At 43.3% G+C, this 14,377-nt stretch overlaps 1 long non-coding RNA gene across 1 annotated transcript in view; it reads left to right on the top strand.

Annotated features, from left to right (window-relative positions):
- Positions 1-678, top strand: part of LOC109319486 — an 88,993-nt gene extending 88,315 nt beyond the window's left edge. Inside the window, exon 2 of the long non-coding RNA XR_002103519.1 lies at positions 242-678. This is a non-coding gene — a long non-coding RNA (uncharacterized LOC109319486). The remainder of the gene's footprint in view (positions 1-241) is intronic.
- Positions 679-14,377: the final 13,699 nt, after the last annotated feature.

The following is a 14,377-nucleotide window of genomic DNA, read 5'->3' on the forward strand; positions in this document are numbered from 1 at the left end:
CTGCACTGAATTATCTCCTTATGATGCGATCCCATGAACATATGGTTTTATTATTTAAATTGAAAATGTAATATTGAAACCATTTCTCGCTATTAAACTTGTGTAACCAATTACAGTGAAACAGTGTTCCCGAGGACCTTTATTTTTAACAGACCATTTTCCCTTAACAGGACAACCAAATGTCTGTCATAGCTCATTCTGGCATTAGAAAAACCTTTATTTCATTTTTTTTCTCTTGCAGAATGAAGAGCTGCTGACTTTTTTGGATTGCCCATGGAACAAAAACATTTCTGATGACCTAGATAAAAAAAGGTGCAGAGTAAAACTCCAAATCACCAACAGACACAATGACGCATCTTATCCAGGCAAAAGCATATGCCGTATTCTATAGCAGCCAAGTATTGAGTGGTCAGGTTTGCCAGCTGGGTATTGGACTGACTGACTTTGACTGGCCAGGTGCAAGAAGTCAAAAGGTTAAAAATAACAGTGCAGCAATTGGACAGTGGATATGCCCAGAATTGTAGATTTATTCCAACTTCTTCTCTGTACACTGAATCTCTTGCCAAAATCTTGACTCCATCTGACTTCTCAGGGTGGCTACATGTGCACCGAAACATTTACTGTTGTTATGCATAGATGTAACCCACTACAGTATGGAGGAAAAAGAAAGCTAGTTTGCTTTGGTGCAGTTTACAATTCTTGAAACTGGGTTAGGGTGGTGCTGAGGCAACTTTTTGTTTGGAGCAGCTTTCCTCCTCTATACTTGGTAATTGCACTGGTAGTGACATGCCAATGTGTAATGGAGGGGAAACTTTTAAACCGGTCAAAACTCAAGTGACTCGTAGTTCTGGAGTGATGCCTACAGTGCAGCTGGTGAGATTGGCCTGTGTCTTTTTAATAACACTTCTTCCTTAATTTCCTGTGAGTGATGGAAGATGATTCTCGCTCAACCCTATGGCTGATCTTCTCCTTCTTCCAGCTCCTAATCTTTTCCAGGATGAAATCTTCTAGGCCTTGCATTTTTGTTTTTGAAGACATCTGTGAACCCCTGGTGTCTCCTGGGCAAAAGGGTTTCTGGTTCTGGAGGTGGTAACTCCTAGTGGGGGTGCAGCTGGTGGGTCTCTGGCTTGGATCGTACCAAGAGGTCTGCCCCCCTGTTCTTCAAACAATGCTGTTGGCAGTGGTCTGAGTTCAAACACACCTCCAGGGCTTTCCACCTAGTTAGTGAGTTGTGGTGGGTGAGCCAGGGAAACCCCAGAATCTAGGTGCAAAACAGAGAGTGAATGGCTCCAAAGCATATTGTTTCTCTCTGACTAAGGAGATTCATCTTGAGGATGATGGTCACCTATTTAATTTGTTTTGTTTTTGGTGTTTTAACTCACACCAGCTTACGTATTTAAACAAAGCTTTGCTTTGAATGGTCTACCCAGAATTTTTCCTTTAAAAATACTGAAGTTTTATTTTGCCTGTTTAAATTTTTTTTGCTAAAGATTTTTTTTGCCAAGAAAAATAGTTGGAAAACCTACGATGAGCTCTAATAATGACGATGATACACATTGATTAATTCCCATTCTCCAGGAAGCTTCAGATCTGATTGAATCCTGGTCTTCCACATAAAAGGATTTTTCTTGGGAACTACTTTCTGGGACAACCTCTAAAGAACAATTCCCATCTCTTTTATGTCATGAAGTTAATAAACAACACCTGCCAAAATATACTTGTAAGAATCTATAAGCAGCAGAGCTTTTTGAATTCTTTTGTATTCCTATGTTTTTTGATGACAGTTTGTCATGAAAAACTTTGCTGCCTTTTGGCTAGAGTTTTGGACATTCAGAACACCAGTCAACTGTTTCATTAAAAATATAGAATGCTTAGTGAAAAATTAAAAAAAGAAGTAACAAACCCCAGTATTTTTTCCTCAGAAACAGCAATAAAACATGACACATTTCAATTCTTTACAGGTTTTAATTAATTATGGAATTATATTTACTAATATCTGCTAATGGGAAACATCTTTCTCATTCCCAAACAAGAACCAATTGGTAGAAAATAAAGTTAAATAAATTCAAACTATAAGGAGCACATGATTAAAATGAGTGAATGACCACTTGAACACACTGGATTCTCCACTTCTTAGAAACTTCAGATCAAGACCTGCTAGTTTTCTGGAAGATAGGCTTAGTTACAAAATTGTTAGGATCAATGTTAAATTAACTGTGGGTCTACATTACATGGGAAAACAAATTCGATGATCTCTCCTGCCTTCAGATCTATGAATCTTGCTGCATGTTTGTATCCTGACACAATTAGCTCTCGATGGTTGCAATCACCACCACAATAACAATATGACGAGATTTTTAAAGTTCAGCACCCTACTCCACTTTGAAGAGGGAAGGGAGAGCAGAGGACTGCGGTATGCTGTGGGGCTAGAGAACCCGGTAGCACTACATGCAGTGGTACAGGCACTTTACATAGCACTATGAAATACAGAAGTTTTTCTTTGAAAGAAATACTATTTTGTAGCTCTTCCGTCCTCTTTGTAGTGCTACAAACAGCTTGAACAGCTGTATGCTTGCTTTTTGTACCACCATAAGGGTCTGTCTATATAGTTTCCATCTATGCTCTCAATTTATAATTAACCAGAAATAAGATATTATGGAATTTTGTTTGACAGAGACATTATTAAAGTTGTCAGATTTAGATATTTTCTTTCTCTTTTCATTGAAAAAAGAGAACATGACAGAATTCTGATAGATAATATCCCCAAACCTGGATGCTTTCTATGTGGATGCATTCTTTTAGTACTAGGTACTTTTTTTTTCTGTTGGCATCTTGACTATTCTGCTTTCAGTCAAAACCTAGAACTCCCAAAGCGAGAAAAAAAGAAAAACAATGAAAAACAATGTGTTGCTTGAGATTGTTTTTCAAGAAAACTTGAGAAAATTATCTACGTTTACTCATCTCTGTCTCCAAGTCTGTATAAACAACATAAACTTATAATACAACCACACAATTTTATTGGCACAATGGTCAGTACGCCAGACCATAACTCACTTTTAGGAAATGTGGCAAGAAAATTCCAAATGGCCATTGCATTGTTTTCTTTTGCTAGGGAGTGTCCTTAAAATATGGTTCACACAGCTGGGATAAAACCAAGAATGCTTTCAAAATAGATACCCACTTTTTGTTTTTATGAGACACTGTAGAGCACATATTTAGCAAAACTTTGATTGAGATATTGTGAAGACAAGTTCTTGCGAAGCCTACAGCTAAAAGAGATATTTTTCCAGTATGCTTATAATATTCTAATGAAAACATGACTTCTAACTCATTCAAAATTCTGATTTTTTTGCAAAGGACTTGGTCATTTTAATCTTCCTGTGACAGACTCTAAAACATATGTATGGTAAACAATGGCTGTTGAAGATGATAAGAATTCAAAATCCAAGGGTAGCTATCACACACCTGCTCTCCAGATCCTTGTTAAAACTTTAGTGCTGAAGGGAAGGTTAGGATTTTTTCTGTAACCTGGGTGCACCCCAGTACATTTCCCCCCACTTCAACTGGAGGAGATAGGTGGTCAGGTAGGAGTGCTGTGAGAGGGGTCTGCTGTGCAGGCCAGCCCCCCTCTATCCTCTATAGAGACAGGCCAGGACAGCTTAACTATGTACAGGTTTATTAATATACAGGTAACAATATTTATAGATTTATAAGGGAGTATTGGTAAATATGTATAATATCCATATCTCCCAAATACCGTTATGCTCTACAATCAAAGGCCCCAAGCGTATACCACCTCATAGGGCATGGGTTCCTATGCAGGTAAGCAACTGTCTGCAACAGATAAGTATAATAAAGGCAGATAAACAATAGGTATGAGTAGGTAAGTTTAGGCAAGAATAACAACAAAAAGTAGATACAAGTAAACCTCAGATAGATGACATAACCCAGGTCATATTAAAGGATAACATTATATAAATATTTACAAAATATGAGGCACAAGTACCCCCTTCCAGGTATTTATGTGCCTGAGACCACTGCATGTTCCCCTAGGGTGCTAAACCCCGGCACCTCTCCTAGAGGGAGTAAGGGGAGGGTCCCAGTACCTCCTAAGCCCCTGATGGTCCCCCCTTGGTCCTCAATCCCTTGGATTGCAAATTTGCAGCACGGGGAGAAAATGATGTCCCTGGATATCCAGGGGTCTAAAAAGCTTGAAGTTTAAAAAAGTGGAGCAGGGCACAGTCCCGGACCATGCCCTGAGGCAATCAGAGGCTGGATCTTCCATGGACACACTCTGGCTGCCAGAGCATCTCTATGGTTGGTCCCTCATCCTGGTGCTGAAACACATGACCAGCCAGACCATGTGTCATCACCAGAGCTCCAGTGCTGGTGAGTAAGGGGTTGTGGGGGCTGGAGGAGGGGGGAGGGGACCATGGGGGGGACTCCCAATGGCCCTGTCCATTCCCCCAACCTCCCCAACCCCTGCCGTGGCTGTCCCCTCCCCCCGATAGCCCCCCTGAAGCTCCTAACCCCTGCCGTAGCTGGTCCCCACCATACTTTACAAAAAAAAAAAATCCCTCCACTTACCAGCAGCTGGAGCTGCCATCTGGCTGACTGGGGCCCCACCCACACAGTGCAGGGCAGGGAGACAGCCTCAGCTGACCCAGCCTGGGCCCCCCTGCTTCCCCCCCACTGTCCTGTGCTGCCTGGGGAGCTCTGCACAGAGGCCAACCCTGCAACCACAGTCCACTGGCAGCTGGCCAAGAGGAGCAGATGCCTCTACTGGCTGTGCAGTCCCCATCCATGTCTAGCAGGTGGGAAGCAGGTCACAGCCAGGCAGCAACCCCCACTGCCAGTGGGGTAGGGTGCTGCAGTGGGTAGAGGGAGCAGGGAACTCTCAGGGCTGCTTCAGCAGTCCAGCTGGCACAAGGGGCTGGGCCCCGGAAGCTCCTGAGATCAAGCAGCCCTGAGCTCCTTGCCAGGGTGGCTTTTTATACTGCTGAGACCAGGCCATGGCAACTTTTTATACTGCTGGGGCAGCACAGGTGGTGGCCCTGGGCTCTAGCTCCTCCTGGCTGCAGATCCGGGAGGAGCCAGGCAGGATTATTTTGCCCCAAGTGGCACAATTTGCTCCACACCAAAGTACATGGCTGGGCACGTGTGCTGAAGCAAAAAGCCCCAGCTCAAATTTGCCCCGCTTCTATTTGAACTGCTGCAAGCACAAGTGCTTGAGTGTGTGGACATGCTCAGAGTGGCCACTGCTTCGGCCTTTGTTGCTAAGAGGAAATAAAACCTTTTTGTTACATAAAATATGGTCAAGTTAATATCTGGTTAATTAAAAAAAAAAAATTGAAAGTAGTTCCATAGATTACATCTGCCTGGGGATCTCTCTGCCAATTTTGGTGGTTTTACAATCATATTTTCCTATTTTTATAGCATGTTTTTCATTCCTCTATTGCTATGTGAAAAACCCGCATGAACAACAGGGATATCCAAACAGCAGTGGACATCAATTATGATGACACTGGACTGTGTACAATGTACTGTCAGAGTCACAAAGTAAACCAGGTGAAAAAAAAATTGTGGGGAAAAGGGGTTTTTGTTTTCTAATCTCTATCACTTAAAACAGAGGTGTCCAACCTATCTGGCCCCACAGACCAGGTGAGTGGTGTGGAGCTAGTCCATGGGCCAGATTGGGCCCATAGCCTCCCCTTCTCCTTTCCCCACCCCTATGCTGGATTCAACACATGCAGTGCCCACTCCAGGACCCATGCTACACACAATGCCCATTACAGCCAGTCTGGGATCTGCACTACACATAGTACTTGCCCCAGTCAGTCCAGGACTGGTCTGCATGTGGCACTACTCCCCACCCACCACCAACCCTGCTGGTCCAGGACTTTGCCATGTGTAGCACCCAATCCAGGTAGTTTGGGAACAATGCTGCATGTGGTGCCTGTGGGAACCACATACAGTATTGGTCCTGAACTGGCTGAAAGGGGCACTGCATGCCCTGAACCATCCAGGCTGGGCACCACCTGTAGTGTGTATACTGGATGGGCTGGAATGGAGCTGTGTGCAACATTCATCCAGGCCCCTGTGCATGGGGACAGTCTGACAGCATGTGGGTCAATTCAGACCCAGAGGCAGCACTAGGGGCTGGATGACTACCTGGGTCAGATTTGGCCTATGGGCTTTATCTTTGACACCCCTGTTTTAAAATCATTGAAGGTACTATTTACAACAGAAATAGGTAGCATCTTTAGACAGAACTGTGCATTTTAAAGTTCAGAATACCACTTGAAACAGAAAAATAAGATATAGACCATGCCCTAGAATACAATGTGAATAGCAGTGTAGCAAATCAGAAAGGTTTAGTCACTACAGCTATTATGGTGATTTATATTTCAGTAGCAGCAAGGAACCCCAGGCATGGGTCAGCAACCCTCTTTGATTGGTTCTGCCTCTGCCTCAGAAAAGCTCATCAAGCTAGACCATGTTTAGAAGTCCTAGTGTGATGCATCTGCCTTGCCTTGTTTTATATAAGAAAACATTATTTTGGATAGGTGGCTTGTTTTAGTTGCTATTTTATACTTTGAAGGACATAAAGGTAATTTTTGGTTTCCATTCACTGAATAATGCACAAAGTTAGTGTACGCAGATAGAAAGATAATTGACTCCGTAAAAGACTGCTTGTTGATGTAATACCACAGTCATTCCAAGTGCTTATTGCTGAGGTTTACCCCTCCAAAGCATGTACAAATTGCAGATATATACAAATAATAATGCTCCTGCATTTGGAAAATGTGAAACCCTTTGTTTTGGAAAGGTTGCTCCTGTTATTTGTGGCTTGAAAATGTCATCATTATTCAAGCTTTGTCTTCTTGTATGATTATTCTTCAGCCACTGGGTGCTTGCAAACATCCCTAAAATTAATATATTTTAAAGAACCAGACATTTTGAATATAGCTTAATTATAGACTCTATAATTAAGTTATAAAAGGATAAAAAACTCCCTCTTTATGTTGCAAGAACATTCAAGCTGCACTGTGTGAGCAGCTTATCCTTCACAGAATCATAGAGAAGTAGGGCTGGAAGGGATCTCTCTAGGTCACCTTATCCAACCCCCTCCCTGAGGCAGGATCATCCTTATCTACACCATCCTATATAAATCCACTGTCTAACCTATTAGCAAAACTACACAGTCAGCTCTGATGCAACACAGGATATAACACCCTAACCTGCCACAGGTAAAGCAGGGACCATGGTGGCCAACACCCTGTTGTTGTAAAGGTTACTATATGCTCAAAAGATCCCAGGAAGAGATGCAGATTCATATTTACTTGGTGCTTCATTTGGAAGAAGCTTGTAAATAAGCCCACAAGACTTCAGTGGAGAAGTTCTGCTGCATTACTTATTTCTCCTAAATGTGGAAGTCAGCTATGCATTTTCCATTAACCTTTAACATGTTTGCACTACAAACTTGGAATCTAAGGCTTTATTCAAACATAAAGTTTGTTTTGGGAGAGTTGTTGCTCTCCCAGGAGAAATCAAAAGTGTACAGATGTTCAGGCTTTTTCTTCCATGGTAAAAATGGCCACTGCATGAAAAAGAATAACCTGGGAACAACCAGAGACCATTAGTCCAGTGTGCATTTAGCATCTTGTGTAAACGTGCCCAGTGTGTCTCTCATGGGACTCTGCTCAATTTCATCTGGGATCAGAACACCCCTCCTTCACAATCCAGATATTGTGGTGCTGGGAAACACAGACTGACCATGGGCAGCCTGTGTCAGCCAGTCAGGGATTCCCTATGCACAGATGCCATCTATTGCATGGCAGACTAAGAAAGCTATGGAGCATGGGGAAATGTGTGCACAGGGCCCCCTTGCCCCTCCTTTCAGCTGCACAGTGTCATCACTGCAAGCTGTCTACTCCTCAGGACCTCAATATTCGAATGTCTGAACACACAGGTCCAAGTTAGTTTCTCTACCAGGAGAACAAACCTAGGAGAATTCTCTCAGATTATTAAATGCATGTACCCATCCTTAGTACACCCTTGCACAGATTGGGACACTTGCTGTACTGGGACTGCAGATGGGGAGGTTTGTCTTTCGAATCAAAACCATTGAGCAATGGGTAGTTCAGGTCTAGAACAAGTGTCATTAGGGAAGTTTAACGAAGAACCCGGAAGAGACAATGGGCTTAGCTCTCATTGACAGTGAGGCTCGTTTACTGGTAGAAACACAACAACCAAGGTCTGCACCTTGGCAGCAGTGGTGGCCACAAGGACCAAGCTCTAAGTGAGTGCCACAGCCTACTGCCCTGTTCTCCCAGCCCTTGTTACACTACTGGTTTTAATGTTATCTACCCCTAATTTAAGGCTCATTTATGCTGCCAGAGATGTGTAAAGGGATCTCTATGTAAATGAATGTCTTTCCTGTAACAGAATGTCTGGGATTTTCAAATGAGCCAAAGGGAATTAGGCACCCAACTCCCATTGAGTTTTCACTAGGTTTTTGGTACCAGAGCCCTGTAGGTTTATTTGCAAGCCCCTGCTTCATGTGAAAAGGAAATATGAACCTATGTTTAGGTTTATCTATAGCATTTCTGCAGCTCCTGACCATTGCAAATAACATTCCTATAAAGGTGTATATCTACCCTGCTTTATGACTGACTTCAAATTAACATAGATAGCTATCTCTTTCTGATTCCTAAGAGCCAGCTTCTGCTACCCTTGTTCAGGGACAGCAGCACTTTACTCTTTGAGTAGGCCAACTGATTTAATTAAAGAGGCACACATGTTCATCAGTAGAATTCTAATGTTGGGTCAGATCTAGCTTTGCTTTATTCAAGAGCAATTAAAGTGTGCACGGGTGTATTTGTGTATGTATAAATATAGACATGTACACATATACAAATATATGTATATGCATATATAAATGTGTACACACATATACACACCCACATACACATAAATATACATGCACACATACATGGACATATGCATGCACAAACATATATGCATATAGTAGAAAAATATATAGTTGTTTGATTTTCCTTGGAATAAACAGAAGATATCATTCTTCAGAGTGATCTACCTGAAACCTTAGGCAAGCACTAAATTCACACTGGAATACATTTTTTAAATGTATTGATATGTGCATAATTTTCCATCTCAAAACCTATTTTATGTTCCACTTCGGCTGACTAGAATCATAGCCAAAATATTTTTTCTTTAAATTTCTCTGTATTTTCCTTTACCTCCATGAAAGGGAAAACGTTAGCATATTAGGAACAAAACAGATGATTCTTCATGAATCACAGCTTGGAATTTAGATTGAAAAGGAAATTTGGCGGGCCTATAGTCAGTAATATTCTCTTCTAACACTTGCTCTCTTAAAATTACTACTTTGTGAAAAGCTGCTACTGCGAATATACTGTAACTTTTAACGAAAGTTCTTAAAAATTATAATAATTTTGAGTGCCAGAACTGAGATACCTTAAAAGGGGCTGAGCTTTAACAAATTCTCAACAACCATCCTCTGAAAAGATAAGGTGTTTCAGGTTTGGCATCTAAAAATCTCTAGTAACTTTGGAAAATCTGCGTCTTACTACCACATGGGTGCTTTCAGAGAGAAATCCTGTTTCTCCAGAAGTCAATAGCAATACTCCCATTGACTTAAATTTGGTCCAGACTTCACTCTTTGTGCCCATTAATGTATGTTGGCATGACAGAGGTTATACTTTACACTAACAAGTGTAGCTCAGGTGTACTCGGGTATGTACTCCCCTTCTCCAGTTGTAGGGAACTGTTATCTGGCAGATGTGCTGTGAGGGAACTGCAGACTGCTCAGTTTCCCTCTGTCCCTATATAACCAGGCTAGGACAGTCAGAGGCATGATATCACACCACTTATGGTGCAAGAACCTCAAAGATCAACTTAATCCCAAGGGGAAATCCCAGTGCCCCTTGCGCCTTTTCCTAAACCCTTCAGGGAAGCTGGTAACTTCAGAGGGGCCCTCCCAGTGGGACCTCCACTTTCAGGAGCTCTTAACTAACCATGGGGGGCTCCCCCTCCCATGTGGGAATCCTTTTTCTCTGCAACTCAGTCCCCAGGCCCGGAAGGTGGCCCTTGTCCTCTTTAGCAAGCTGCTCTTTCACCCGGGGTGGACTTTGGGGGTCTCTGTCCCCCGGAATGGGGCTCTGCTATGCAGGGCTTCTGGGGCCTCTAGCTCAGCCCTGTCTGCTGGCTCAGGATCCTGAGCACCATGTGGCTCCCTGGACTCAACCTTTTGCTATGGGTTGGAGGCTCAGGCCACCTCATGCAGCACCAGGTCGCAGTCCACTCTGGGACTCTCTGTGCAGCACCTCCTGCACCGAGCTCCCAACCTTTTGCTGGGGGTTGGGGACCTGAGCTGCTCAACTTCTCCAAAGATCCTGCTCCATGCACCGGCCTGTGCACTGTGTCTCTGGTCACACACCAGAGGTTGCAGACCCGAGCTGCCTCATGCAGCTCCCAAGGTCTAGATGTTTTGTGCCATGCTGTGCACCAAGAGCCTAGTCACTGGAGCCCTCCATCATTCCCCATCAATAGAAGTCTTCAGGGGCTCTTCCTGGGCTACCACTTCGCCCTGCTGATCAGCTCTCCTCAGCTCTTCTAAACCCCGCTCTTCTCTCTTCTCTGTCCCTGATGCGCCTCTCCCTCGTGCTGGGCACGCAGCTCCTTTTATTCTCTTTGGGAGGCTCCACCCCCAAAGATCTGGCAGAATGCAGTCTTGAACCAGGTTTGAGGCTTCTTTCTTTTTTTTTGTTTTCTCTTTGCTCCAATCAGGGGTGGGACAAGCCCCTCCCAACAGTTACCTGATTGGTGGATGGGCTCCACCAATCACAGAGAGGATCTCCGAGTCCGAACACGCTAGGCTACATCGGTAAGTTCACTACTCAAGTAGCACAAACTACAGTACAAATAATCTACGTCATTCAGTTACCTTTCTGAGACTGGCTAATCCTGAATGCTTCAGACAGTGGTACAGGCTTAGAGTGCCCTGTCTCTGTGCTGAAGGCCAATACATTTCCTAAGTTTCACTTATTCATTCATTATGTTGATTTAAATAAAGACTCAGAAACAAAAGGTGGGAGGGGCAGGAAGCATGTAAAACTTATGGCTTTACTTTCTTTGATGATGAGGAAAAAGAAGATAATAGCTTGGAGAAGTTGTGGAATCTCTATCCTTGGAGGGTTTTAAAAGCAGGTTCACAAACACCTGGCTGGAATGGTTTGGACAGAGAGTTGTACTACATGACCTCTTGAGAATGCTTTAAACTCAGTTTTTCTATGATACTATGATTGTATACTCAGCATAAATTGGCAGAGCTGAACCTACTTCAGCTGAGCTAAGAAAATATAGTTATGGGCTTAGTAAAAAAAAACACAGTAAAATAATATTAATAATAATGCCCAGTTCTTATCAATTGGTCTTCAACCTTAAATCTCAACATGTTTTACAAGAGAGGTCAGCAAGAAATGGAAAGGTGCCAGCTCACACCAGCTGAGAATCTGCCCCAAGAATATCTGTCATTTACAACGGGTGTGTTCTTTTCCTTGCAAAAATAAAAATAATGAAGATCTAGTCATTGCCAAATATCCTCTTTTAAAACTCAGCCCAAGTCATTTTTAGCTGAGTGAACTTGGCACAATACATGACTTGCTTATGGACAGAGTTTATAATGTCGGCTGCTTGCCAGAGTCCTTGTGCAGCTTGCTTTGAGCTCTGCTGTTTTACCGTCTCACCCTGCAACAGAGATTAACCCTTCCCCCAGCAGAAACCACCTGACACCGCTCTCCCTTCCCAACCTCCTTAGTCTTCTCACAGTTCTAGACCTCAGGCTATAAACCTTAACAATATCAGGTTTGAAATCTTGGCCCCAGTGTCTGACTCCGACTCCACTGAAGTGGGATTCTTCTCCCCTTCCACACACACATGTGCCAAGAGCTTTACTATGAGAAAGGAATACAGTCTCTTGACTGTTCTTGACAACTGTCACAGAAGGATGTTATTTTTAAGAACATGAAGAAACTTTTCCACTAACAAAACATAATATGGGTAATTCTGAGAATGAGTGGGGAATTCTTCTTTAAAATACCCCCAGAAGACAGGGTTCTGAGCTTTGACCAATGTTGGTTGGAAGTAGTATTTCCTCTACCCTTAAAGGTCACAGGTTTGGAGGGGACTGCAAGGGTCATCTGGTCCAAAATCCTGCATGAATTTAGCAATGTTACTCCTAAGTCTTCCCTGACTGGTGCTTACCCAACCTCTTCTTGAAAATCAGCAATGGAGAAGATTCCACTGCTTCTCTGTTTAATGCCACAGGTTTGAAATGGGACTCTAAGAGCCTTATATGGAATGAAGACTTACCTTTGACTCTACAGTCTTCTCATTCTTTTCTAAGAAAGAGTAAATTAAGGAGTGGGGGGGGGGGAAAGAAGGGGTATAGAAAGATTGATGTAAATTCACTGAAAAAATCAGAACACTTAAAAATAATTTTCACAGCCTCACAGCTGCTCTGCGTATTTACTTTGGACCATGCTGAACAAACTGTGCTGCAGATAGCTGATGTTTCTATTCATAGCTATGCTGCAGATTCCTATGCATCCATTTCTCCTAAAGCCAGCTACTCACTTCTCTACTCCTCATAGTCCAATCAGTCTGAATAAAGAACTTGTATTCACCAATCACTTTCTGCGTTGCACCTGAAGGTGCAAGGGAGATGCACACTAACACCAATAGTGAGGCAACAGTGAGGCATGACAGAGATGTTTGCAGTCAGATATTCTAGCTGGCAGGACTTATGGTGCAGAGATGCCCTCCCCATTCAGCAGTCCTTTCTAAAAAAGCCCTGAGGACCAATTTTTGGTAAAAAAAATGTAAAATGAATGTAAAATAAAAGTCAGAAAACTGCATTCTCTGAGACAGCATTGCCAAGCCTCAGACCACAGAAATAGCAAGATGGACTTAGAGGCAAATTTATTCTCATATTTTTTCCCTGTAAAACAACTTGTGCCAACATCAGGCAAGTGCTTTCAGCAGCTTCCAATGCACCTTACAGGGTGCAATTTTAAACTTGCTTTTATACATCACTGAAACCTTGCTGTTTCATATGTCCTATGACATCATGTGAAGAAGCTACCTAACTGTGAATCACAGATGCAGGGCTTGACTTAGTGTCCACTTTGGAAAGACCTAGTCTCTTTCCTTTGTTTTCAGCATGCTTTGGAACTGTACCTATAATGAAACCCGTGGGTGAATAATCCACTTAGAAAGTCTTGAAAATCCTATTAGGTGATTGTCTGAATCATTAGATTTCAAAGCACCCTTTAAAACTTGGCTATGCTACCAGCATGACTATTCCTCTCTTCATCCTCTACCTTCACATATGGATATCATGTTGCACATTGTATATATGCAATGGCACAATATAAAATCCATTTAGAAACTGGGCTTGCTCTTTGCCATAAAAGAATAGCTTTTTATTGGTTCAGCTTACACATTTCACAGCAGTGTGTTTTGTTTGTTTTTCTAGAGCAATAACACCGTCTTTTTTAAAGAAAGAAAGACTTTGACTTTCAGAAACATTTATTCCAGAGAGGGTGACAAATGGGGGGCAGTAAAGACACTACAGGTTGGCCCAAAGGTCTGGGCCTCAAGAACAAAGCCTGGGCTCATGGCATGCAAGGCCTGCCCACACAATCTAGTCCATGGTCTTTTTAACAAGTATGCATTGCAACAAAGTAAATAAACAAGGTGGGGGGCAGTGAGACAGGCAAGTGGGCCCATGAGGCCAGGCATGGGCGATGAGACTTCAGCCTTGTGGTGATACAGTATCCAGAGCGTCTCAATGAAAAGAGGCCTGAAGCCAAAAGGCTTGAGGCTGCCGAGCAGGTACTGGTGGTTGACCCTGAAGGCCTTCTCCTGGTCCAGAGAGACCAGGCCAATGTCCAGGCCAAAGAGCTCTGCAGCCGTGAGCAGTTCGCACAGCAGGAACAGGTTGTCCTGGATGGTTCTGCCCGGCACACAGTAGCTCTGCTCAGGCCCAATGACCGAGGCCATGACAGTGCAGAGCCAGTTTGCCAGCACCTTCACCAAGATCTTATCGTCGGAGCACAGAAGGGAGGCCAGCTGCCAGGTCATAAGGCAGCTGAGGTCCCCCTCTTGGGCAGCAAGGTAAGCACCAGCTGGTGGCAGCTGTTAACAGGGTCCTGTTGGTGAGGCTCTCACAGAAGACATGGAGGAGGATGGATCCATGGAGAATCCAGAAGGCTTTGTAAAACTCCACAGGCAGTCCATCAAGGCCCGGAGCCCTGCTCGAGGCAAGCAC

Source organism: Crocodylus porosus, unplaced genomic scaffold (assembly GCF_001723895.1).
Source record: "Crocodylus porosus isolate Cpor-Errol unplaced genomic scaffold, CroPor_comp1, whole genome shotgun sequence".
NCBI classification, from domain to species: Eukaryota; Metazoa; Chordata; order Crocodylia; family Crocodylidae; genus Crocodylus; species Crocodylus porosus.